This window comes from Pavona decussata, unplaced genomic scaffold, assembly GCF_977016875.1.
Source record: "Pavona decussata unplaced genomic scaffold, jaPavDecu1.1 SCAFFOLD_48, whole genome shotgun sequence".
NCBI classification, from domain to species: domain Eukaryota; kingdom Metazoa; phylum Cnidaria; class Anthozoa; order Scleractinia; family Agariciidae; genus Pavona; species Pavona decussata.
In genome coordinates this window covers 5002813-5027810 of record NW_028145470.1, presented here as the reverse complement: position 1 = coordinate 5027810, position 24998 = coordinate 5002813, and the positions used below count along the sequence as shown (strand labels likewise).

Here is a 24998-nt window from a genome sequence, read left to right as displayed (position 1 = left end):
TCTGCCGATATGCTATAAGACCCTAAAAAGTTCCCTCGAGTAACCACCTCTCAAAAAGAAACAATAAAGGTTGACGATTAGCGCCCCCATGCACCTCCTTGACGGTAACAATCTCAAAGGTAACTTGACTCTCTGCTAATGGATAAAGCAAAACACGCGCTGTGTACCAAGACGGCACGAGAGAGTAAAACAGACTTTAATATAAAAATATTGTAGACGACCGACCCAGAAAAACCCTATATCGAGACTGCATGATCTCTTTCAGTTTTACTGGAAAACATACCGACATACCGTAAAATTCCAAGAAAAAAGCTCTCCGCACCCCTCACCTCCCCTAAAAAAGTAATAATAATAATAATAATAATAATAATAATAATAATAATAATAATAATAATAATAATAATAATAATAATAATAATTTTTTAAAAATAATGAAAATTCTTTATTAAAATATTCCACACAAATTGCTATTTACAAGTTAAAAGTATATAAAAAAAGAGCTATTAAAAACCTATTCACATTTCATTTCGATTAAAAAAAGATAATATTTTTAAGCAACAATGTTTTTGTAAAGAAAAAGAAAAAAAAAAAAAAAAACAAATGTCATGAAGTTTTTTAAAAAAATGAATTTCGGCATCTTAAAATAGTTCCACTTGATAAAAAGAAAAGAAAAAAAAAATAAACAAAATATGCATCTCTCAAATGGCCCCTTCTGCAGTTTCAATGTCAATGTCCGCGTTCTTGATGTCACGTTGAATTCTTCGTAATGTTCTAGAACCTCTAAGACAGACGAGTGCAGATCTTAACCGTGCAAATGAAATTCGGCTCCTGATCCATGACATGGTTTTGGCATATTGCTCCCCTTTCTTGATAGCAATCAGCTCCGCTAATCGACCATGGTATCTCAAGCATTCATTGCCCATTCCACCGGTTGTAGTGAAGACCACAGGTGTAAATGTTCCATGCTCAATGTCGAGAACTCTCCTTGAGTACAGGCGCTTTTTCTCATTCTCATGCGTACGATAGATCTGTTGCGGCTCCAGGTCCTTATACGATTCAGCATTGGGGTGGCAAACCCTTACATCAAAGAATGCCGATCGTCGTTGCTCCCAGAACCCACGTGCATGGATATCCAATCTCGCATCTTGTGCTTTGTTGGATCCTCTACTTAACTGTTCTCCAGAGATGTCTAGGAGAACTGGCTCAGTCTCAACGTCACTGCAAACTGTACTCAGGAGTTCAGCCTCCAGATCTCTGAGCTCATTGTGACGCTGAATGACGAAACCTCCTAGTTTACAGATCATGGAGTGGTCAACTGTAAAAACTTCCCCACAGGCACATGTGGAAGGGATGTCATCTATTGGCCAGTCATAGCGTAGTTTAACAGCGTCGCGGAACTGCCTTTTATTGAGGTTAAAACCCAGATCTTTAAGGTGATTCCGTTGAATTGCATTGCGCATCCTTGCTGTGCATAATTTTTTGCGTCATTTAGCGCGCGCACGAGCGCGCGCGCGCACAACATTGCGGGATTTCCTTGAGGTTACGCTCGGCAGGAAAATAAATGGTCCTTTTCTTCTAAACGAGCACGGTGACCCCCATTTTTTAATGCATCAATTTAAATGTCATACGGTTGACCACTATATATCGCGATTTAAAGAAAAGTTTAATACTCTACTTTGAGATATTTTTATTTGAATGCTTTAAAGAGCACGTATTTAGGTAGTGCTGCTTACGTGCACACGCAGCAAAATCTTTAATTTCTTTCATAATCTTAATTCCAGTTCAATGAAAATAGTTTGTTGTGTAAGATTAAAGTAAATTTTGTTGAACTGCTTCGATATTTTAATGCAAGAAATTAATTTTTCTAGAAATGATAGTTCCCTTTTCTGATTACTAGCGTTCCTAATATAAACCTCGTGGGTCATCTATTTACTATAATAGTCATCCAGGTTGCACAAAAACGAGCACGGTGACCCCCATTTTTTATTGCATTTTTGTAATGCTCATAACATAGTCATGAACTGGACTAAGTCTTAGACAATTTTAAATACTCCTTCTTTTTCAACGGAATCACCTTAAGAGGGAGGACTGTAAGCCACGCCGATGATCCTTTTTCCGCCGCCAGATTCAGTGCTCGCTTAGTCTTACATGGTGCCATCTCCTTAATACGCTCTGATCTGCATACGAGTTCCTTTGATCTTTCCCTTGTTACTGCCTGTTGAGCTGATTTTACGAGGGAATCTTCTGGTAGCTCATGTGACTGAGATACGATTTGTTCAACGAGGGGTGTTGTTACTTTGACTGAGGAAGCGTACTCGCGGCTTGCTTCAAGGCATGGGTTTCCAAAACCAAGACCACCTAGGCGGACTGGCAGCGCTAGAATGGTCCTATCTAGCTGATTACACTTACGCTCAGTAATCGCAGGAATGAGCACCTGAGATATTGCATTCTCTAGTGGCTCTAGTAGATCCTGAATGTCGGGGAGAGTTCTTAAGAAAAACGTCCACCGATGTTTCAAGCCAAAGGTGTAGGCTGCGTAGCACGCTTGTGGTTGAGATATAGCAAATTCTGCTAACGTCGCTACTTCATTGACCCAATTGGACACCTTTTCGCTGACATATTCCTCTAAATACCCTCGGGAACCTATCACCGCCCCGAGATGTTTCTGCCCTTGCACTGTGACATTAATAGACGTTTCCTTGAAGGCTTCTCTGACACTTTCTTCCTTGGCTGGTTTTGCGATAATCCAGCATTTCTTGTCGTTTGGAAAGTACCCAAAATCTGGACCAAGGGTGCTAAGGACATCCCACCACTTCTTAATTTCTGTTGTAGAGCCCGCTCCACTGGCATCATCTGCAAACCAGCATTGCTTCACACTGGACACTACTTGTAGGCTTGTAATTAGGGGCTGAATGCTCAAGGCATACAGACCCATAGCAAGGGGATCACCCTGTGTTGTTAATAATAATAATAATAATAATAATAATAATAATAATAATAATAATAATAATAATAATAATAATAACGATAACGATAACGATAACGATAATGATAATGATAATGATAATGATAATGATAATAATAATAATAATAATAATAAATGAAAATAAATAAATAATAAAGGCAGTACAGATAGACTTTCAAAGACAGATTTTAAAGGAATTAAACCTTATTGTTTATCGCAATATTCATCATATTTCAAAATCATTCTCCACAGAAGCAACTCAGTTTAGTATGTAGTCTATGTGGTTTTGTTGTGATTGATTGCGTTAACCGTAACGTTCGTACCTTTTTGCAATGTGCCTTAACCTCTTGGTCCATTGTTTCAGTGCTCTTATCGTTAAAAGAAATTTTTTTGTTGAGTTGTTGTAAGACATGAATTTCCTATGTCTGGATTGACTTGAAGCTATTTGGTTTACGAATTTCCAAGCCAACTACAACGCTCCTCTGAAGTATTTTTGTCTCGCAGTACTTTGGTGCCAAAGAGATGAACGATGCAAACTTCGCTGTATGAAATAAGATTTCTTAGTTGTTCCAATGTTATTTTTAAAGTTCAAACTCGTGGATTTTCTCTTCTGAAAGTGAACACATTTGAAGCTATTTTCAGTCGAATAAAACTCGTAACGTTCAGTGAGGTAGCAGCCTTGTGGCAGCCGCGTTTCGAGAGTGATACGTCACACAATTTCAAGATTCTTATTGGCCGAAAGAAAAAGGGCGCGAAATTTCCCGCTTTTACATTGGCGGACATTCTCATAACCGCTTAGAGAAACCATCGAATACTTTCCTGTATTTCACAAAAATGACGAGCTCTGGCCCCAGTTTTTCAAACAACAGATCAGCTTATCCATCGGATAAAAAGAAACATTTTAGTTATCAGCTTGATAAAGTCATCCGCTATTTGATCAACTGGGGCCAGATCAGTTTGAAAAGAATGTTTATAGGATAGTGGGAATAATTCATCCATTTTATCAGTCATTTGCAAAAACTCTCGTTATACATACACAAAAAGTGGTGCAGTCTGTTAATCTGTATTGAAAACATTGTAATCCGTCCATTGTGAAGTTCATTCAATCGTCAGCAATGTTACAGGTCACAACTTGTCAACATCTGGATAAACGTTTCTTACTTCAGTAAGATATCGAGCAGCTTAAAATTATCAAGTACTCTTGGCTCGTATTCCACTGAACAGGTTTGAACGGTAAACGTCAACTGTTGAATTTCTTCCGTTTTGTTAGAAACACTCAGTGATCTTAATTTGACTGCTCAAAATGCATTTTCTCTATGTATTTTATGGTACCTGTTAGAAGAATTTATTTAAAAATCATGACGTTTCTTCATCTTAAGTGATCATTTGTCATGACCTACATTTTTGATCACGTGATGATATTGTCAGGAGATATAGATGTTGATCACTGTTGAGGTAAAAAGTGTAACAAGGGGAAATAAATGCATACGTTCAAATTTGTTGTAGTCTTCCAAATTTTCACATTGAATTTGAATAAAATAAATCACATATTTGAGAGAGAATTGTTTTGTTAAAGAAGTGAGATGTTAGCTTGGTGAATAAATTATAGATCTATTTTAAAGATATTCTTAAGTTACCTGTTACAGTATTTCGAAAAATCAATGCGCACGTGAGACCACGACCAGGGACCGTTTAAACAGCATTATTTGCTGTAACGTGGTGTCAAGTTACCTGTGACATGGTTGCGTTGCTTACTCTAGCGTTGCGTACAAGATATCGTGCCAGCCAATTCTCGGTATTTGGGTTTATCAGTGTTGTCACTCGTCACAATAAAAAAAATTGCCTGACTATTTACTGACCACAAACCAGTTTACACTGACCACCGATGACAAATCCTTTCGTGATGAAGCCTCTGAAATCAACTCCTTTGCAAATAGTTTTTGAATGACATTACCTTTGCCAACAGGGTTACCAAGGTAACTCATTTTGCAGTTGCAAACCTAGCAGCTAGCCAAAAATAAAATTCAGACTTTTGACTGACTTTGGGTTAGGAGTTAGAAGTTCCCTAACTTTATGCAAAATTCCCCGACTTTTCCCTGACCTTGAAAAAAAAAATGTTTTTCATAGGCTTTTCCGTGACTGTGGGAACCCTGTTAATTTGTGGGTATAGACTATAGTTTCACATTTTTTTTACTTGTATTCATGTTGCTCGTTTAAACAAAAAACGAACGGTCAAAATGAAAATGTTCTTAACTGACTCTCAGCCTGGGGTATGCTCTTAGGATGTTCTTAAAAAAGGTTCTTATAAATAAAGAGTGTTGGTGTGATATGCAAATTATAATGAAAAGCCATATACAATGGTCTGGAGTTTTAAGAGAACATACAAGCTCTTAAACTAATCAATCTTGATGACCACTAGAAAAATATTTACAATGAAGCGTGTTACTCACGGAACACAACGACATTTCTTCACACGAACCAGTTAGCTTACTGAGCTTAAACGATTTCAGTAGGAACACAATAAAAGACTGTCTTAAAAAGAAACCATTCGAGACTAGGTGACTTCTAGAAGACTTCTTAGTAGAAGTTTAGAAAGAAGGTCAGACTTGAATGATCATCGATCTTGTGGAATGTTTAAGACTTGCGTCAATTGGAAACTAATCAATCTCAATTTGCAAGACCATGAAACTAAGCAGAAAAATTACCATCAACGCTAAAAATAGAGAACAATAGAACTGTAGCATAAAACCGTCTTTTTGAACTGGCGTGCCTTTATCAATGCCATTTGTGTCCTAACGTTCACTTAAGAAAGTGTTTTTGACTCTCCAAACAACTGGGAAAATAAATGCGAAACTTCATTTGAAAGGTGTATCAGGTCTGCAACGAATATAAAACAGTTTAAACTCACTTTTTTAATATTGTCGTTTATCCGTCGTTTCCAGCTGTGTGCAACAGAAAACTCATGTCCATGCTTTAATTAGAAATGAAGCCTTCAGGGTCAAAAAGGACTAACAAAGCACAATAACCAAGGCACCTTTTAATAAACTAGTTAAACACTATCTTACATACAACCGTAGCTATCCATGCCGCCTGTCACAACTTGTCAACATCTTGATTAACTTGATATAATTGGACTTAACGAGGTTAATAACTTGGCTCTCCTTTGTTTGGTAACTTGGATTATGCCGTGTGCATCCATCTTTATTAAATAATAACATTCTTGTTTGTAATTCGCACAGCAGGTTCGACTAAACGTTTAATTAATTCCCAATACTGCGGCCAACCTTAGAGTGGAAAAATTCACTTTGCCAAAATATTGAAAAAACGGACAGCTACTGGAGAAAACTCGTCATTAATTCAAATTAGTAAATTGTCCATCTTAACTGAGCAACTTAGAGTTCGATTTCAAGAGAAAAATGGAGGAGACAACTTATAAACTTGCAGTGGCTAGCAACCAAAGATAGCATTGGGATTCGGTTTGACAACATCAAAGCGATTACGCACGAAAGTAGCAAACAGTTTGTTAAAAGTTTAGTCCAAATATGAAAGGGTTTGTTTAGATTACTTTAGAATTAGCTATTCTTTTGTACAGTGTGAGCTTGTTATGTCGGAAGCAAGGTCAGGATGCATGAAAACACGCTGGTCTTCTTAATTAAAACTGTCCCTGTCCGCTTTGTTGATCACCGACTTCATTCAACCACAAATTAAACCGTCGGCTTCGGCGACATGACAGAAGCCTGTGTGCTTTGCATGTGATGTGATCAAACCCTACACAGAGTGGATTTGCAGTTTTATCAACGTTTCGTTTCAGGTTACTCATCCTCTTGTAAAATAGTTATAAAGAAGTGAAGTACTCTCCAACGGGACAAAACGAAATTGCGTTTTTTGAGTGTGGTTATGCCATTTACTGTGGTCAAGTGCTCCTTGAATTGAAGGATTTCATAAGCATGAGGTAAGCTTTCGCTTCGTTCAGTGTCTACTATGCTTTACCGAGAAGGACTGAAAGAAAAAAGGCGGACTATCGCGTTTCCAAAATATTTCTAAAAACAAATAGTATCCCACAAGAAAGTTTTGATTGCTCAACAGCTTTCATTCACAGGTTTTTTTTCGACACAAGGCAAGTTGGAGCTTCCTTGTACAGCATTCTTAATAAACAGTACCACACGAAAATGCATCTCAACGGCTTTAACCTGACTGGTCAAATTAAGGATTCCATTCAGGCAGAACTACCTTCCACACGCTTAATAAATAAATCACAGGAAAGCAATGCAAGCAATGCTTAATATATATATATATATCTTTGTTCCCTTTTCACTCTTACACACAACAACAAATAACAAATAATTCAGAGATTATATGGAAGATAAAAGAAACGATATTTCCCCAGTTTTAGCTGTGTATAAACGGTTTTTATTAACAAGTTTTTTTGAAAACTAACATTTGTAAAGTATGAGTCCGCCATGTTGTTGGTTGGACTCTTTGAAGTTCATAAAAAGTGTACAAGAATGAAAATAAATTGCGGTATAAATATCATTATTTTACATCCCTATGTTTTGAGTACCATTTTTAATCTTTTTTGTATACTGTAACTAAAAAAACTACAAATGAGCAGCAAGTATCTTTTGTTTTGTTTCATTTGAAATACACGTTGAGGTAACTGAACAAAGCGCAGGTATTGAAATGAAAATCTGAATGATGATAAATATTACTTAGAATACATTAAACGAGAATAACAGAAATGCAAGACAGTGGCAACTAGAAAGATTTTAGCGTCTAAGTTTTGAGAGGCTTAAATTTTGCAGTGCATGGGGCTCATAAGTTTTGAGAGGCTTAAATTTTGTGGTGGGTCTCATATTCGGAATTTTGCGCGTACTTGAAAAACAAAATAGGTTTGTAGCCTGACTACATAAAGGTAAAAAAGATGCAGAATTTTGATGACACAAAATCCAACTGATCTGACCTATCCTTTGTCCAGGGGGAGGAGAGGGTGTCCTAACCCTAGTTTCAGACCCAACTTTTTGATTTTTCATACCCTACTTCTTTACCTAACCTTCGAGGGGCGACCTGCACCGTTAGCAACGTCTTGCATGGTTGGTCGAAAGAACAAAAGAACGAATGACAGAACAATGATCCCAACCTTAAAAAACAATGAAGCTTTTTAAAGTTGCAGGTCTACCGTACTTCGAAACAGCAGTGCTATTACAATCAGCTTACAGTTTGAAACATTTCATTAGATTAAGTGCTATGATTTGAGAAACCTTCCCCTACTTTTTAAGCTTTAAACTAGAGCCGGTATATTGCAATCTTTTTCCCTTTTAAGCTTTAAAATAATGTATATCTACAACCTTTTCTTTTAACACAGTTTAAGAAATGCATCCATCAAAAAGGGAACATACAACATAAAAAAATTCAGTTTATTTACAGTTTGGAAACGTTTATTTGATAATTTGCATTTCCACGTTAACTACGCTTTAAACCAAGCAGTTAAAAGCAGCCAATTTCTTCTTTCTGTTACCCCTTTCAACCCCTTATATCAAAGAACAAATTCTCCTATCTTGTCCCCATACATTTCTTTTAAACGTACTGGGGAGAAGTTATTAAAATATCAAGAAAATTCACCTTGGGTGATCATATCCTTACTTCTCATGACCCCAGGGTTTGAATAAACATTGATATTACAAGGAGAAATTTGATGCTGATCACTTTCAGGGCTTAAAGGGTTACCATAGTTTACGAAATACGTTGACCTTTACCTTTCAAAATGGCAGCAAACGTGGAACATAATTCAACGGTCCCTGGAAAGACAGGGCATTTCGTTATTTTTTAAAGATTTGAACAAATCCGTTGAAAAAGTACGAAATACTTTTAAACTAGAACAAACAAGTCTCTTCCAAAGGCGAATCTAAATAATTACAGCTGGGTAAGGAGTTAGGGTGGGTGGGGTGGGGATGTGCTGTGCATAGAAGGAATAAGTGAGGGAGGGTCATTCAAATGAAAGCTACTGAGCAGTACTTTCCTGTGGTGCTGTTTATTACGCTGTACAAGGTGGTTCTAACTTTTGAGTCTGGTGATCAATTCCTATAGTGTGACCATTCAAATGAAAGCTACTGAGCAGTACTTTCCTATGGTGCTGTTTATTATGCTGTACAAGGTGGTTCAAACTTTTGAGTCAGTCGATGAAATCCTGAAGAGTGACTATCTAGCTGAAAGCCATTGAGCAGCACTTTTGGTGCTCTGAAACGAAAGTTGGCATGTAAGAGTATTCAGTTTTCAGCTGAAGTTAAGTGATTTTGTTTTGTGGGCGGGACTTTGTACATGTACAATTTAATTGATAAAGAACTCGTGTTGCTATATCTCTGACCATTGATGAGGACTTTAAGAGTTGAGTTTAAGTAGCTTTAGCAGGGCAGTGCCGATATTTTGATGTCTTGATTACCTTACAAAATCAACGGCTCATATCCTTTCGCTCACTGATTCACAAGGAGGCTGTTATCTTTCCTAGAGTGCCAAGTTCAAAACCGAGCTAAAAGATTATTTTCAGAGATATCAAGAAAAACGTACGACCACAGGAGGAAAGTACTGCACTTTCATCCACAGAATTGAACGTTAGAACCACCTTGTACAGCATGATAAACAGCACCACAGGAAAGTATTGCTCAGTAGCTTTCATGTGAATGGTCACACTTTAGGATTTCATCCACAGACTCAAACGTTAGAACCACCTTGTACAACATAACAAACAGCACCACAGCATTTCGGACAGGATTTCAGAAATTCAAACAAGCCTTTACAGCATAACAAACACAACCAGAACGTTACAAGCTTAATAATCATATAAAACACAATCTCCGTAAGCTCATAAGTCAGCCGATAATTGATCGTGATCTTACCCTTCACCCTCAAAGCGCAGGGTTTTTAAAACACTTCAAAAGATGGAGTTATTTTAATAGCAAGCTGAAAGCCTTCACAAATGAAGAGATTGATACGTGATAGTTAAGGTCATTTTAGATATACTCTTGAAGGTTTGTTGAATGAATGAATGAATAACTTTATTAATGTGCCACTGTGTTGTGTAGCTGAAGGGAGAAGTCCCCTCTACTAATCGTGGACACCTAAACATTAAAAGTTTCCCTAAAACTAAAATTAAATTAGTTGACTAGGGGCACCTAAAACGTAGTTCGTGCCGTGGTCAAGTAATGAGTAACGACAGTTTGCCAAATATCTATTCATTTAATATATAGACGATTAATAATGAGTCGTGACGACCCGTCTACTGTAGGCTCTCTTAGCGCCGGAAAGCCCACTCTTCAGCTACTCTTGGGTCAAGGAATTATGGCTCTAACATAAGTGGAAACTTGCAAACATTTGTTAATCTTACCAACAACGCACGCCAGGGTGTATCTTCCCGTGCGCTAAGAGGAAATAGAATTAAAATATAATTCTTTACACTGAGTGAAGTAAGTTATCAGTACGAGGCGTGGGAAACAACTTCCTATCAGCTTTCATTCACAATTCCGTTTATGTCATTGACGACTGCAGATTTCATATCAGTTATATTAAGTACTTAGGGATGCTTGGAGCAGATATACCAGTGTCTCGTCAGTCTTTCAGTGATATCAAAATTGGACCTGCTATGTAATACAACGTAAATTTTATCACGTTTCCCCACAGATTAAAGAGAAAAGTTTAAAAGACGCGAAGAGAAAAAGCTTTACCACAAGGCAATATTGTCTGTGAATAATAAAACTCATTTTCACGGGGAGAACGGTGCTGAGAAAGCCCAACAGTTTTATCAGGCAGGTGTAGGAGATAAAACGAACCAACGGAAATAAAACATTTATTCAAACATATCATGAATTTTCGGTTTCGTTGAAGTTAGTTTTAAAACTAATAAATTCGGACCACATCTAGAGAACGTATAAAACTAATAAAGATGCACACCAGGAGTCGTGAGAAAGTAAAGTTAGTGAGGTAAACAAACGTTTCATCGTGTTGTTTTATTAATTATTCAAATTTCAAATCAATAAGAAAGAATCTGTGTATATTTTCAGATTTCTTCTCCTGTGCTTAATGAAAATTTAGAAGTATGAATAGAAAGAAATGGCCACTGAAATTGTTTTGTCTGTTTATTTCGACGCCTTAGAAAACGAACTGAATCGACAACTAACTAGATAGTCTAGATATTAACACGGGCGAACAGTTATAGATTAAAAAATCTGACAATTTAAACGAACCACGACAAGTGTAGCATGGAAGACTAGCAAAGAGGTCCTTTCATAGCCGGAAAAATGAACCGACAAGAAGAATGAAAAGATTAAATAACAACATGCTCGCAAATTAAGGGCATTCTTCGAGACATTTTCTTAATATGTTTAATAAATAATTCTCCTCAGAGTGAAAAACTAATGACTATATTATATTCATTCAAAATATCAAACATTAAGTCAACTTGCTCTATAGCAAAATCTGAAGACTTTTTTTTCTTGGACTCTTTCAAGAAATCTATGGTTATCTTAAGCTAGAGGAGATATTTCACTTCTGAAACAATGTTAATTAAAAGCGTGAATACTAGTTAATTGGAAGAAGTCTTGTTGTAATCGTTGCTTATTTTCAACAAAAGGAATTCAGAATTGAAACTTTTCTGCAAATTAAATATATTACGACGTTATGACTCTGGATTTGACGTTTTATTCCTTCTACGCCTCGCGCTAAGAATCCGCAAGATCCATTGTTTAAGATAAAGGACACAATGTGGTATTGAATGCAGTTTTATCCAAATTAGCCCTTCTACAGAACAGTCACTAGATTTATTAAATACGTTCGTAAGAAAATACAAAATAAAAGTAGACTCTTAACCAATGTGTTCAAATATAATTCAGTAAAGACAAAAGCATATAAGGATGTCGCCAATGGCTTGGGAACCTCACTAAATATCGCTTGTATTTCCTTTGAGGAATAAAGAATTAAAGACGTAAAACCTATTCATAATTTCCGTACTTGTTCCGTTTGTTAAAATTGACACTTCATTGCAGTGAATGGCACTCTTTCGTGAAGTATGTCACTTGCTCGTTTAAAGAAATTATCCACTTTCTGCACTCATTTGACAATCTAAAGATAACAGGAAAATGCAAGAGAACTTAGAAATTTAAATCTCCGATCGTTAATACAGCTACGGCAGCCGCTTGAACGCCACGAATAGGTCCACTTATATTTCATGAAACAGCATGCATGTGCCAAGTAGGTATCACGTTTTTCTATCTTTCATTTACTGCCTTTGAAATTTACTTTAGGCGAAAACTTGACCCGTTAAACTATTTCTGTTTTATTTGATATACTCGCTTAAAGACGAGGCATTAAATATAAATATCACAAAACATAAACTTCTCCAGTAATTACCAGGTTTTTCTTGAAGAAAAACATTTCTCTTCGTTCATAGATACATTTATGTTACTCGGTTTTTTTTTTTGCTGAGCATTTTCAGTGTTGAAAATGTCTTCTACAGAAATTTTTTACCGACCCATTACAGAGTTATGCATAGTACAAATGCAAATTAACATTTTGTTTGCTTTTGAAATTAGCTCACTAAATAACCTTCCAGTCTGCCGAAAATTAAAGAACAAACTAAGTTTCCTTTTCTTTTTTTCAAATTTGAAAAATTTGAAGATTTGTCATTGAACTGTTTGGAAGAAAAGTTCTCTTCTTCAATGGATCAAACTGCACTTAATCACAGGCAATTTCATAAAATGCATTTAAAATCGTGATTTTTGGGAAATACACTTTACTGGCAACCGATAATATTGGTCAAAATGGCAAAAGGTTATGGCTGCTGATAATAATCGCGTGTCTTTCTACAGTTTTATGGTAATTTCAATTCGCGTCATGCCAGATAAACTACACCAATCTGTCCTTTGAATAGGTAAACTTTATGTTCCCTTTGTAAACAAGATATGTATTCAAACAGAGCGCACAAAACAAGTTACAACAGCAAAAAACAGACCAACTTGTAAACTGTTAAATTGTATCAATTTTCTCGTCTTTGTTCAGCTTACTCTTTTTCCAACATTTAATTAATGTTTCCTCACTATTTCTGATTGTTGATCAGGATAAAAGCTGAGATTAATGCATGGCTAAACTAGGACCGGAGATTTCAACGTGACCGTTCATCTGCTGGCTCTGTATATAATAAAACTACCTACAAACTTGTGAAGTCGACATTCTATCAGATGTGTCAAACTGTAAATTCCTTCAGTATACAATAAAGATTTCATTCATAACATCAGTGCAACTTATGCTACAATAATTTTAGCCACGGATGGCTGTGAATGAAATTAGTTCTTTCGTCGACTTAAATACGAAATTATCTTTCTTCAACTTAAAACAAAGGAGTACCGTAAGGACTTTAAGCTGCTTCATTCAGATCAGAATCTTGCCGCTTTGTGCTTTTCAAACCTTTTCTAGATCCATTCAATTTTGCAGTGGTCGTTTGATTCAACTGTTTTGCTAACTATAAGTCCGTGGGTGAAATAAAGTGTGACCATTGAAAAGAAAGCTATTGTGCTATTCAGTCTTGCTGCGTAATTTCTATAAATTCGTTACGGAATTGAATTAGTTCCAGTTTTAAACATTTGAACCTATAGGAGTAAAAGCGTTTTCATTTAATACAACTGAGTGCTGAAATTGTAGGTCACTTGAAGGAAAGTGTAGACTGAGGTTTCCTTAGGCAAAATAACAACGGGAATGGAAAACAAAATGCGACTGAAGACTTGAGTTTTAAATCCTTATATTACTCGCGGTTATAGCTTTACTGGTAATGAGAATACTTCCCTCAGGAGCACAGTCTATGAGGTAATATCAGGGAAATAGCACAGAATGTCGTTTACTATGTAACCTGTATACTATCATTGAATAGCGATAGTTTTAACTTATTTTACTTACTATTTTGAACAGAATTTGAAGACTACAGATGTATTTACCTGCAGACATAAACACGTATATATGAAATAGATTTGCCCTCGTCTGAAAAAAATGATTAGGCAAGTTTTACTTATGAAAATTATAAACGTGGTCTTCATCAAAATACAAGATAACTTGTGACATAATTATTGCTGACATGTTCTTTCTTTTTTATCATAATATATTGTAAATATGACAACAGCTTCCGCGAACACGACACAGTTGGCATACATAACACAATAGAATAGTCTAACGATGGAGAACTTGTTCCCTGCCATAAGGAAAACGAAAAAAATACTATCGAAAATCGAAGATATTGATAGCGTCGAGGGTCAACAACTTGAAACGTTTAATTTCTCGCAATGGACTACGAAAATTCATAAAGAAGACTGCCGGACTTTAACCAGTATTAGTTCCTTTGAATGTACCGAAATTCTAGATAATTAGTTTCTTCCTGTATCGACAACGAGAAGATAACATTCGATACATTGAACGCATTTTATCGTTTTTCGTTCCAAAATCACAAGGAAATTAACAGAAAATTTCGCTGAAAACTTAACTAAGTTCAGTTGCCGAAAACTGCATTCACGATAACAGTGAAATATAACATGTGTGGGTCACATTTTTAAAAGAATCGTGTCGTGACAAGCCTCTTGCCCTCGAGTCATACAGCGAGGTTTGTGGTTATGATAAGTTTCCGCAATCGCATTACTATTTTTCCTGTGTGTTAGCTAGTTACGCACAAGTTAATATCGGAATTGGCTGCACCGTCAGATAAAAGAATCACCGAGATCCACCTCTTTCATTTCGGGTCAGCCTTTTTAGGCCAAAGTATCATTCAGTTTAAACAGAAAGACTAATGACTCAGCGCCGCCCAAACTGTTTTGTCCACCTTCAGTCAGGCAAATCGTCGATAGCTGTTAACTATTCTATTCTGAAGAACACCCACGTTTGAAATGAACGGAAAACTGATCCAAATTTCATTTCTGCAAAACTAATAAAAGGCAAAGAGCAGTACATGAAAGTACTGCTCAAAGGATTTCATTTGAATTATCACACGCTTTAAAATTTCATCCACAGGCTTAAATCTGAGAAACAACTAGTCTGTACAACGTCATAAACAACACCACAAAAAAAAATACTGCTCAATATTTTTAATTTGAATGTCCACAATGCATTCACAGACCCTAACCATATAACCACATTTCAAGCGTCAAGGCTCGACTCTCCATCTGGAAAGGGTTGAAATTTTAGAAACGAAATGTTGAAAAAAAATAGGAAGTGTGTTTACAGTAAGGAAGGAGCAATGTTTATTCCTAATGGCCATCGTTCACAAAGCAATCTTATAAATTTAATGTTATAAAAGGACAAATATTTAGACGTTCGTGTCTTCTTAAAGAAAATTCGCATTCGAATATTTTCTCTCGTCTAATGTAAAGTTCAAACCGAACGACTCAAACGATGTTTGCTACAGGTTGTTCTGTTAGAACAACTCGTGTCACGTCTTCTGACATAATTGCAACGGATTTCACTTGATGTTTCACTCTTTTCGTCTTCTCGGTTTACCCGAAAATGTTAGTGAAAACCAAACCAACTTTCCTCTTTTAACTTAGTGTCGTCTTCAATTTGTTTTCAGCACAACGCTTGGAAAAATTTGGAATATTATGACAGTTGATTGTTTGGCAAAGTAAACGAAGATAACAAATGACTGCATTCGGACGATTTCAAAAGCGCAATCCCTCCAATGGAGACTTTAATTGTACTGTGCCATAAAAAATAGTACGAGATGGACGAATATTTTTAAGTTCATGGCTGGGCTAGTGCAAACTGACCAGTTTTATTTTTGAAAACGGATGAAAATATAAATCTCAGAGATATATCATAAGCAACGAAAAGTAGATATCAGAAGGAAGGAGTAGCTTTACGAACGCCGAGGGTTTTGCAAATGTAAAGCATTGGCAGTCATCGTGACTTCGATTTCTTGCTGACAAGAACTCAAGAATTTCAATGTGAATTACAAACCTTCATGAAGCAAACATGTCCCGAAAGATACTTGGAATCATGGTAAAACGATTGTGTATCAACTAACCTAAAGCTCAGCGATGATAACTAGGACAGAGATGGTGCTCGTCCTTCATCAACATACAGGTCGTGCAAGGTCTTCCAAACAACTTTCGAGTCTCTGAGTGAAATCGTAAAGTATGGACATTCAAATTAAAGCTACTGAACAGCAGTTTCCTCTGGAGCAATTTATTGAGCTGTATTTTGAAGTGTCTAACTACTACTGAGCAGAACTTTCCCGTGGTTCCGTTTGTTGTGCTGTATAAGTTGGTTCAAACTTTTCAGTCTGTTGTTGAAATCCTAAAGTGTGACCATTCAAATATTAAAAAGCTACTGAGCAGTACTTTCCTGTGGTGCTGTTTATTGTGCTGTATAAGGTGGTTCTAACTTTTGAGTCTGTTGATGAAATCTTAAAGTGTGACCATTCAAATGAAAGCTACTGAACAATACTTTCCGGTGTTTCCGTTTATTGTGCTGTATAAGGTGGTTCTGTCTTTGCTTGTCTTGCTTCTGTCGGAAAAATCCGGAAGCATGACGATTCAAATGAAAGCTACTGAGCTGTAGCACTTTCAGGGGTGCCGTTTTTTATTTTTATTGTACAGAGTGGCTCTGTCTCTTGAGTCTGTGGATGAGATCCCCATGCAAGTGTGCCCATTCAAATGAAAGCTACTGAGTAGTACTTCTCGTGGCGCTGTTTAGTACGCTATACGAGGTGGTGCTGACATTGGAGTCTGTAGATGCGACTATTGAAATTTCTCTATTCAGCAGTGTAGTCTATTCGTTTCCTTTGTCTTTCGTTTTTCTTGTCTAGTGTAAAGGTTAAGGAAATTAGTCTCATTTACACTGCCAAACGGATAAAACATAACGGCTAAAATCCGTGAAAAGAACAGATATGGACGACCTCGATTGAAAGCCTTATCACAACGGACAAGCCCCGAGATAAGCCTAAACATGATCACGGCCAGTTAACTTCCTTCTAGTCCGTTACAAAAACATCAGAGGCAAAACTTCAAAATTATTTTGCGTGGAGCTCTCTTTACATTGATCCACTTCGTCGCTGAGGTATCGCTGAAATTGAAACTTTTTCAAAGGAGGAATTTGTAACGGAGACAACCGCTCCGTGAGTCGTCCTATATTGGGCACTGAGTCAACTGCAATGAACCTTGTCTAGATTTGGCTTAAAATGAGTCTTTAAATAGGTTATTCTTAGCTGAGCTGGGGGTGAAGACAACCAGAGTGGAACGAAATTTGTGGTTAGAAGATATTTTAAAGAAAGACAATGAATGTCTGTTCATTCATGAATCGGTAGTTTTGTCGGTGACTTTTAAAAGCTAATCTTAGAAACTGTCAACGAAGGATAAAGCATACTTGAGGTTTTAATAATCACTCACTTATAGCCTGAAGGTACGACTTTAGCCAAAACAGCATTTTGCTATAAAAACGTAACTGAGAAATAGCTCGGTGTCGGTCTCTGACTGGACACGTCTGTAAACAATATAATGCTTCTAATAATAAAATTCCTTGTTTTTTACTTTCAATGCAAAACCAAAGGAACAGCAATGCATTTAAGCTTTAACGAAAAAGCAACTATCATGCGGTGACTTGGAATTCTTCAATTCCCTTCACGACTTTCGACTGATCCCATAGTCTATCCTTCGTTTAAGAAACAGACCACCTTTCTTGCGTCTACATCACAGGATAAAAGTCTAAAAATATGAAGGTTATTTAGTAGTGCGCTCCCTTTGTACTGTTTATTAAACTATATAAGGTGGTTCTAACTTTTGAATAGTCTGTGGATCAAATCCTAAAGTGTGACCATTCAAATGAAAGTTACTGAGCAGTACTTTCCTGTGGTGCTGTTTATTATGCTGTACAAGGTGGTTTTAACTATTGAACCTGTGGATGAAATCCTAAATTGTGACCATTCAAATGAAAGTTACTGAGCAGTACTTTCCTGAGGTGCTGTTTATTATGCTGTACAAGGTGGTTCTAACTATTGAACCTGTGGATGAAATCCTAAAGTGTGACCATTCAAATGAAAGTTACTGAGCAGTACTTTCCTGAGGTGCTGTTTATTATGCTGTACAAGGTGGTTCTAACTCATTATTGAACCTGTGGATGAAATCCTAAAGTGTGACCATTCAAACGAAAGTTACTGAGCAGTACTTTCCTGTAGCAGTACTGTTTATTATGGTCTACACGTTCAATAAATATGATGGAAAACCCTACTAGGGTCACCTTCTCATTCAAATACAGCTATTTGGACAAAGAGGCTGTAACACAGGACACAACTGCTAGATTCTTAAAATGGTTAAAATCTTAAATATTTAAATAAGAACCTCTTTTCTAACATGAAATTGCTCTTAGAGCATCGGAAGGAAAATGTTAAACGATTTTTCGGAGCAAGAATAAACTATAAACAGTTTTAGCGATTTCTCCAAAATACGCAGGAGGAACTTAAACTGAAAAATTGGCCAATCTTTTCAAGTTACAATCTATTTCCATTCTAGCCATCCGCAGCCCAAGATGATTAATAGTAGTTTCTGTGCACCAGCAGGCTTATTGTTAACAAAATCGAAGCACTAGTTTGACGCCGGTTTACATCCATGCAATCTGTTTTATTTTTGCCCATTCAAGTGACATCACCGAGAGTTGAACGCTGAGAACCTCCTTGCACTGCATATTAATAAAACTACCACAGCAAAGTACTGCTCAATAGCTAACATTAGTTTCAATGGTCATACTTTAGGATTTCATCCACAAATTCAATCGTTAGTTCCACTTTGTACAGCATACCTTATACAGCACAGGAAAGTGCTGCTCAGTAGCTTTCATTTGAATGATCACGCTTAAGAATTTCATCCACAGACTCAAAATTAGTACCACCTTGTACAGCATAATAAACAGCACCACAGGAAAGTACTGCTCAGTATCTTTAATTTGAATGGTGAAACTATAGGTTTCCATTGGTACAACTACCTTGAGTACCACAAGAATAGTTCATCAACAGCTTAATTTAGAATACTCTTTATCCACAACCAAAATGAAAACAGCCGTTTCGAGTTTCGTGTAGGACGTTGAAAAAACTGCAATCTATTAAACTCACACGATGTCCTCTAAATAGCATGTTTTTAGAGAAAACGGGGATGAATCTCAGACTTCATAGTCACGAGTATTTTGACTCATGTAGTGCTATGAAGTCAGCCGGCACTTTTTCTTTTCATTATACAATTATAGAAAGCAAAAAAGAAAAGAATACTAATTTTTCTACATAGAGAAAAGTCGATCAACAGTTGTATATCAAAATCACACCAAAATATAAGAAAAATGACAAAACACCAACAAATTCAAAAGAAAGTTCGGCAGACCTTCCGGGACTCTTCCAAGTCTCTGACTGAAATCCTAACCTTCAACAGCCACGCTATAGATTAAGCAGCTAGTTGAAGTGACATTACACTGACAAAAAGCCCATGTCAAACAATAAAAATGAATACAGATTCTTGTGTAAATAAGGCGTATCTCAGGTACGCCTCTTATACAATGGTATGAGGTTATTCAGTGGTTAGTCGGGGCTGTACAATATGACTTACAGCTTTTTAAAGATTGAGTTCCCATTTGTGAGTTCAGCATTAATTTTGTGTAACCTTAATTGTAACGCATTATTCTTCGGTTCTCAAACTCTTAAGGTTTTAAGTGTTTTTGATTCCGGTGATCTTGGGGAATTGGACGTGAGTGATAGGCATGTAATCATGCTTCCAAATGGTGATGCGGACAGTTCCTTTTATACATACTTCTTTTTCATATTTCATCAACAGCCGTGTTTTTATAGTTATCTTTCCTTTCCAAGTAAATCTTAGTGCTCTTAACTCAAATACTTATTTAAAAGTTCTAATCATGTATTATTTTGAACGTTCAGAATGTAAAATGTGTCAACGCAATCTTCAGTTCTGTATAATTTAACAGGCCTGTGGCTTTGTATTAGCAGTATTAAAAAAAAACACAACCAACTCAATGAACTAGAATTCTTATTCAGAACTAGTCAATTCAGCGATAAAAAAATTGAAAGGTTTCTACTCTGCAGTTATGCTATTCATAATGCCTGGAGTTAGCTAATATACAATGGTATTCAAAGAATCACCTTAGGTTTATAACAATAGATGGGCTGGTGCAGGTGTAAACAATGACGGAAATTAAAACTTGAGAGTGTAGAAACCCACACAGTAAGAAGGATATTGGAGGAAACTGCTAGAATATCGAGATAGTAGATAAGATTGCATCTGTTAGAGAGCATTTGACAAGGAATAAGAGAAAATTTGTCGCACTCTCTTGCGACAAGACATTCAGACTGGCCTGTCGGCAGTCAGTCAAAACAAGAGGAAGCTCTTGATTCCTGTAATTAAACCTTGGCAGTTGTCATATTACCTGGTTCTATCTTTTGAGTCTTTAAATGACATCCTAAAAGGTGTGGATCATTCAAATAAAAGTCTTTGAGCGGTAATTTCTTGTGACACTGTTTATTATGCTGAACAAGTGGTTTTAATGCTTAAGTCAATGGATGAAATCCTAAAGTATGACCATGCAAATGAGAGCTACTGACAAGTACTTTCCTCTGGTGCTGTTTATTAGGCTGTACGACACAAAGTGATTCTAACTTTTGAGTCTGTGGTTGAAATTCTAGAGAATGTCCATTCAAATGAAAGCTACTGAGCAGTACTTTCCTGTGATGCTGTTTCCTTTCTTTTTTTTTTTACGCTGTACAAGGTGGTTCTAACTTTGTCTGATGATGAATTGATGACATCTATTCAAATGAAGTGTATAACATCTCTCTTTTAAATCTCGGCAAATGAGGGCATGAAACTGACCATTCAAATGAAAGCTGCAGAGTAGTTTCCTGTCCGTGGGTTAGGGTTAGCTGTTTTAAGTTTAGCCTAGTACTTCATTATTTCAAGCCGTTCTTGTCAAACCTAACCATTTCTTAAACACAAAATGAGTCCTTCTAATAATATTGAAGCCAGCGCGAAAACAATATATCGAGTAATTCACCATGAAAAAGTAAGGTGTTAGTGTGAATCAAACCTTGGTTTAGTATGATTCTACGTTTGCCTCCATCGGAAAAAAAATAACAAAACAAAACAAAACAAAACAAAAACCAATCGTTTAATGCGAAAACTCAAATGAACCCTGAATAACCATCTGAAAATTGCCAAGTTTTAAACTTGTTATAGTTTTGTTGAAGTGAAGTAGAGAGAGTCAGGCCATAGCGTGTTGTACTCTCTATCTCAGGAGTGATGACTCAACAGAACGTTTCCTCTGATAAGAAACCGCTAGCTCCATATGTTTGAATCCTCCCAGGCGTGTTAGTGGTGACCAAGGGATGGACTAGCATCCCATTCAGTGGAGAGAGTAGTACTACTCGTTGTTAAGCCCTGGCCGCCTGGGCTATCTGTGAAAGTTTTAGAGGACATAAAAATGGCATACAGGGTTAATGGTATTGAGATAGTCTTCAACCACTGAAGCGTGAAGGACAAGGTCCTGATGGTCGATTGTTGGCGAGAGCTCTTTAAAAATAGAATCGAGATGTTATCTCCTATCTGGTGTTTTTAATATTGCCTTGAGTATTTTGCGAGGACATCAGGAACTACGGATACATTATAGCGCCAACACGAGCATCTGCAAAAATTATCTTGATGCGTGCAAGATTTGATAGAATCAACAATAAAAAATATCGGAAATTTCTTTGCCGGAGTGAACTACGCAAGGGCACTCAACGAATTGTTTCGAAGTGATTTCTATACCGGCGGAAGGTAAAAATCGTCGCAGATGCTATAGAAAACTCTACTTTCACTTAGTGAAATTTCACCTGGGACGTTTGTAACATGGAAAAAATTGGGAGAATTAATTTCTTTTGTTTTAGGACCGTGATAAAAACAACGTTCTGGGTGCGAAAAAGCGCCAGCTGCGAACTTGAAAAAAAGGCAACAGCATATTGAAAATGAAGAGTGAGATTTCGTTCCCCCAAATTTTATCTACCAGTAAACATTAAGCTTAAGATTTCGAACAGACTCCAAACTGTATTAGTTTACAGTCTATTTAAAAATATCTATTTAGAGGCTTCAACAATATGGAATTGCCCTTATTATGCCCCAAACTAAAGTAGATATATTGCCAAGTTTACTTCATAGTATTGAGTTGCCGGCAATCACTGAAAAGAGAATGTGGCACAGCTGTAGAAACCCATAAATTCTTGACTCTGTAGTGCTCTGTAAGGATTGAATTCATTCAGTTCCGTTGTCAATAAGACGCCATGAAAACACAAACAAAAACTGACGTGAAATTGCTCGGAGCTACACTAACAGGACAGATTTTCAGTCTTTGTGTGATGTCGAAACTATGAACAGCAATCACTTTAGAGAAGCCGGCACCGAATTTCTCTGCGCTTAAAATAACTGTTAATGAAAGAATATAACTGAACCCGGAGAACCGTGCATTCCATGAATAGCAAATGTCTCTACAACTTTGTAGTTCTATGGTAAATATTATGTATAAAACTAACTCTTGACTAACATTGTTAACTTCAACGACTGTTTGAAAGTCTTGTAGAAGGAGGGAACGTTGAACGTTATTTACAAAGAAACAACCTTAAATCGATTGATTAATGCATATCAATCGCTTCATTGTTCTTTGAATGGAATCGATTAAGAGCTGAATTTGCCTCGTGTTGGTACATTTGTAAGATATCTTCACTTTCACATATCTTTTAATGGTATTGAGGCAAGAAAAGGTTCAAAACTGCTCGCTTAAAAATCATTATTTGGAGAAAAAGTTGTTTACAAAAAGAGCGGCTTTCAACTTTAACCAAAACAGTCCTTTAAAAGGCGTTGTTTATCCTTCTTCGAATTTCCCTAGAAAAACAGGAAACAGGTTGTTATTACTGAGATACTTCATCGCTAAAGTCGTTATAAACTTTTCCCTTGTTGTCTACATAAAAGAATTAAGCATTTTCTATGTCCATTAAGTCTCGGAGTTTTGCTCAGTAACAAAACACTAACAGAAAGAATCACTAAACAATACGGGCAACAGCTACTGGATTGAGATGACATAGAAACCAACCAGCTACTGACAACAATACTACAAAGCGTCGATTAACTTAAATTATCAGTTCATTGAAATGAAAGACATCCAAGATTTCAGAAACTAATAGAGAAAGGCTTAATACCTTGCATCCATAAAAGCTTGACAGAGTTTTAAATTAACTGTCTCGTAGGTTATGAATAACTAATGCCGCCACAATCAAACTACAGCGCGCGCAGAGCGCTTAGTTCACCAGAGTTCACGATAAAATAATGGAAGGGGACGCTTTTAGACAATGCGGCAACAAGCAAAGGGTTTAATGAACAAATAAAACGTATCGTGCTGTTCATCGAAGTGACATTGATCCTGATGTTAAGGCTAAACTACAAGACAAACTGACAACCTTGTTTGAAAACCACTGCCTGTATTCTTATCAACACGCGTAAGAGCGGCAAGCGAAAGTAGTCAAGTTACAATAATACTGCACGAGGATAACGAACCGCTGTCGCGAGGCAAGGCAGTGTTTGGTCCACCGCAGATAGCGCGTGGTGTGAAGCTTTGGATAAGCAAGTGTAAAGTAGACCTAAAGTAGTTTTGCTTATGATAACGGTGCTGCCATAAGCTGCGAGATACTAATTGAAACCGTGAAAAGGTGGAGTTCCCAGGGAGAGCACGCTGTGATGCAGCGGACAACCCGCGGCGTGGAAACAGAAAGGCGCGGCGTGTTCCACAAGACGGCTCGTTGTTAATTCATGATTCTCTATTCAGTGGATGACATTTTAAGAATTTGAATTAAACAGGTAGAAAATTGCCTAGCAAATGAACAAAGCCTTGGTTTATTTAAAAGGGAACTCGTGGATCGAATCGAGAAATGCCAATCAAAGTGATTGAACAATCGAAATATTTTGACCTTTTGGAAACCGAAAGAAACGATAAGAAAACACTTCAAAATTCCTTTTGCAATATATCAAGAAACGACCAACACCACATGAAAGTACTCCTCAACAGCGTTCATTTGAATGGTAACACACTAGGGTTTCATCCACAGACTCCAGGATAGCCCTCACAACCGATAGCCCAAGTTGGTATCCCAAGAATCGTCAAATTCCTTCCGAGTAGTGTTGAGTGGAGTGGCTCCCAAACGATTGGTGAGACCACTCGAAAGAGTTTTCTAATACTCGAAAACTTTAGCGAAGGGGGATAAAATTGGACTTTCGCTTTGGGTTTTAACCTTTTGCGTTCAGCAACAGGCTTATGAACAGCGAGGCACAGTAGAATCGCTTGTTTCAACACAATAATGTGGTCTTGCATATTTTGTTCCACTTGTACATAAATTTACTGTGCTTTGGGGCAAAAACCCTGTAGAAAAACCTGTTAGTAAAATGCTGAAAGGCTTTGTAACTTATCTTTGGTCGGCTGATACGAAAAGATTGGATTTTTTTGCTCTGAAAAATGAAAACAAAATCAGCGAAGTTGATGAGAGCATAAATGCGCATGGATTGAACAAACACCGGATGGCAAAGGCAAACATTAATTAAAGAGCTGGTGCGAAACGGCACTACACAATGACAAATTGAAGAAAGGAAGTAATTTAAAAAGTAAACTTGAAATCAAAAAGCTAATTCGCTCCTGTGAGCTTTAGACAGTCCCAGCAACGTGTCTAGGAAGACATTTTGGCCGCGCAGCAAGCGAGATGCAAATTACGAATAAGGCTTCGCTGGTTTGAAACAAAAAATTACTCGTATTGGTGTTGTCTAAATTTAAAAGCAGCGGCTTATTTAAGGATTGGATAGCTTTCTAGGAACGTTTGCGGTTTAGTTAATAGATAGCCTGGCAATGAATAGAACTTTTTTATTCAAGTACGAAGTTTTGACAAGGTTGCCAAAACGGTAGTTTGCTTGTTAGGTGAAAAGTTAAATGGCCTATAATTTTAAAACCTAGTGCGAAA

At 36.9% G+C, this 24998-nt stretch overlaps 1 long non-coding RNA gene across 1 annotated transcript in view; it reads left to right on the top strand.

Moving 5' to 3' along the window:
• The first annotated feature begins 6690 nt into the window (after positions 1 to 6690).
• The window catches only part of LOC146481924 (uncharacterized), a 29977-nt gene continuing 11669 nt past the window's right edge, over positions 6691 to 24998 (top strand). The window contains exon 1 of the long non-coding RNA XR_014864367.1: positions 6691 to 6917. This is a non-coding gene — a long non-coding RNA (uncharacterized LOC146481924). The remainder of the gene's footprint in view (positions 6918 to 24998) is intronic.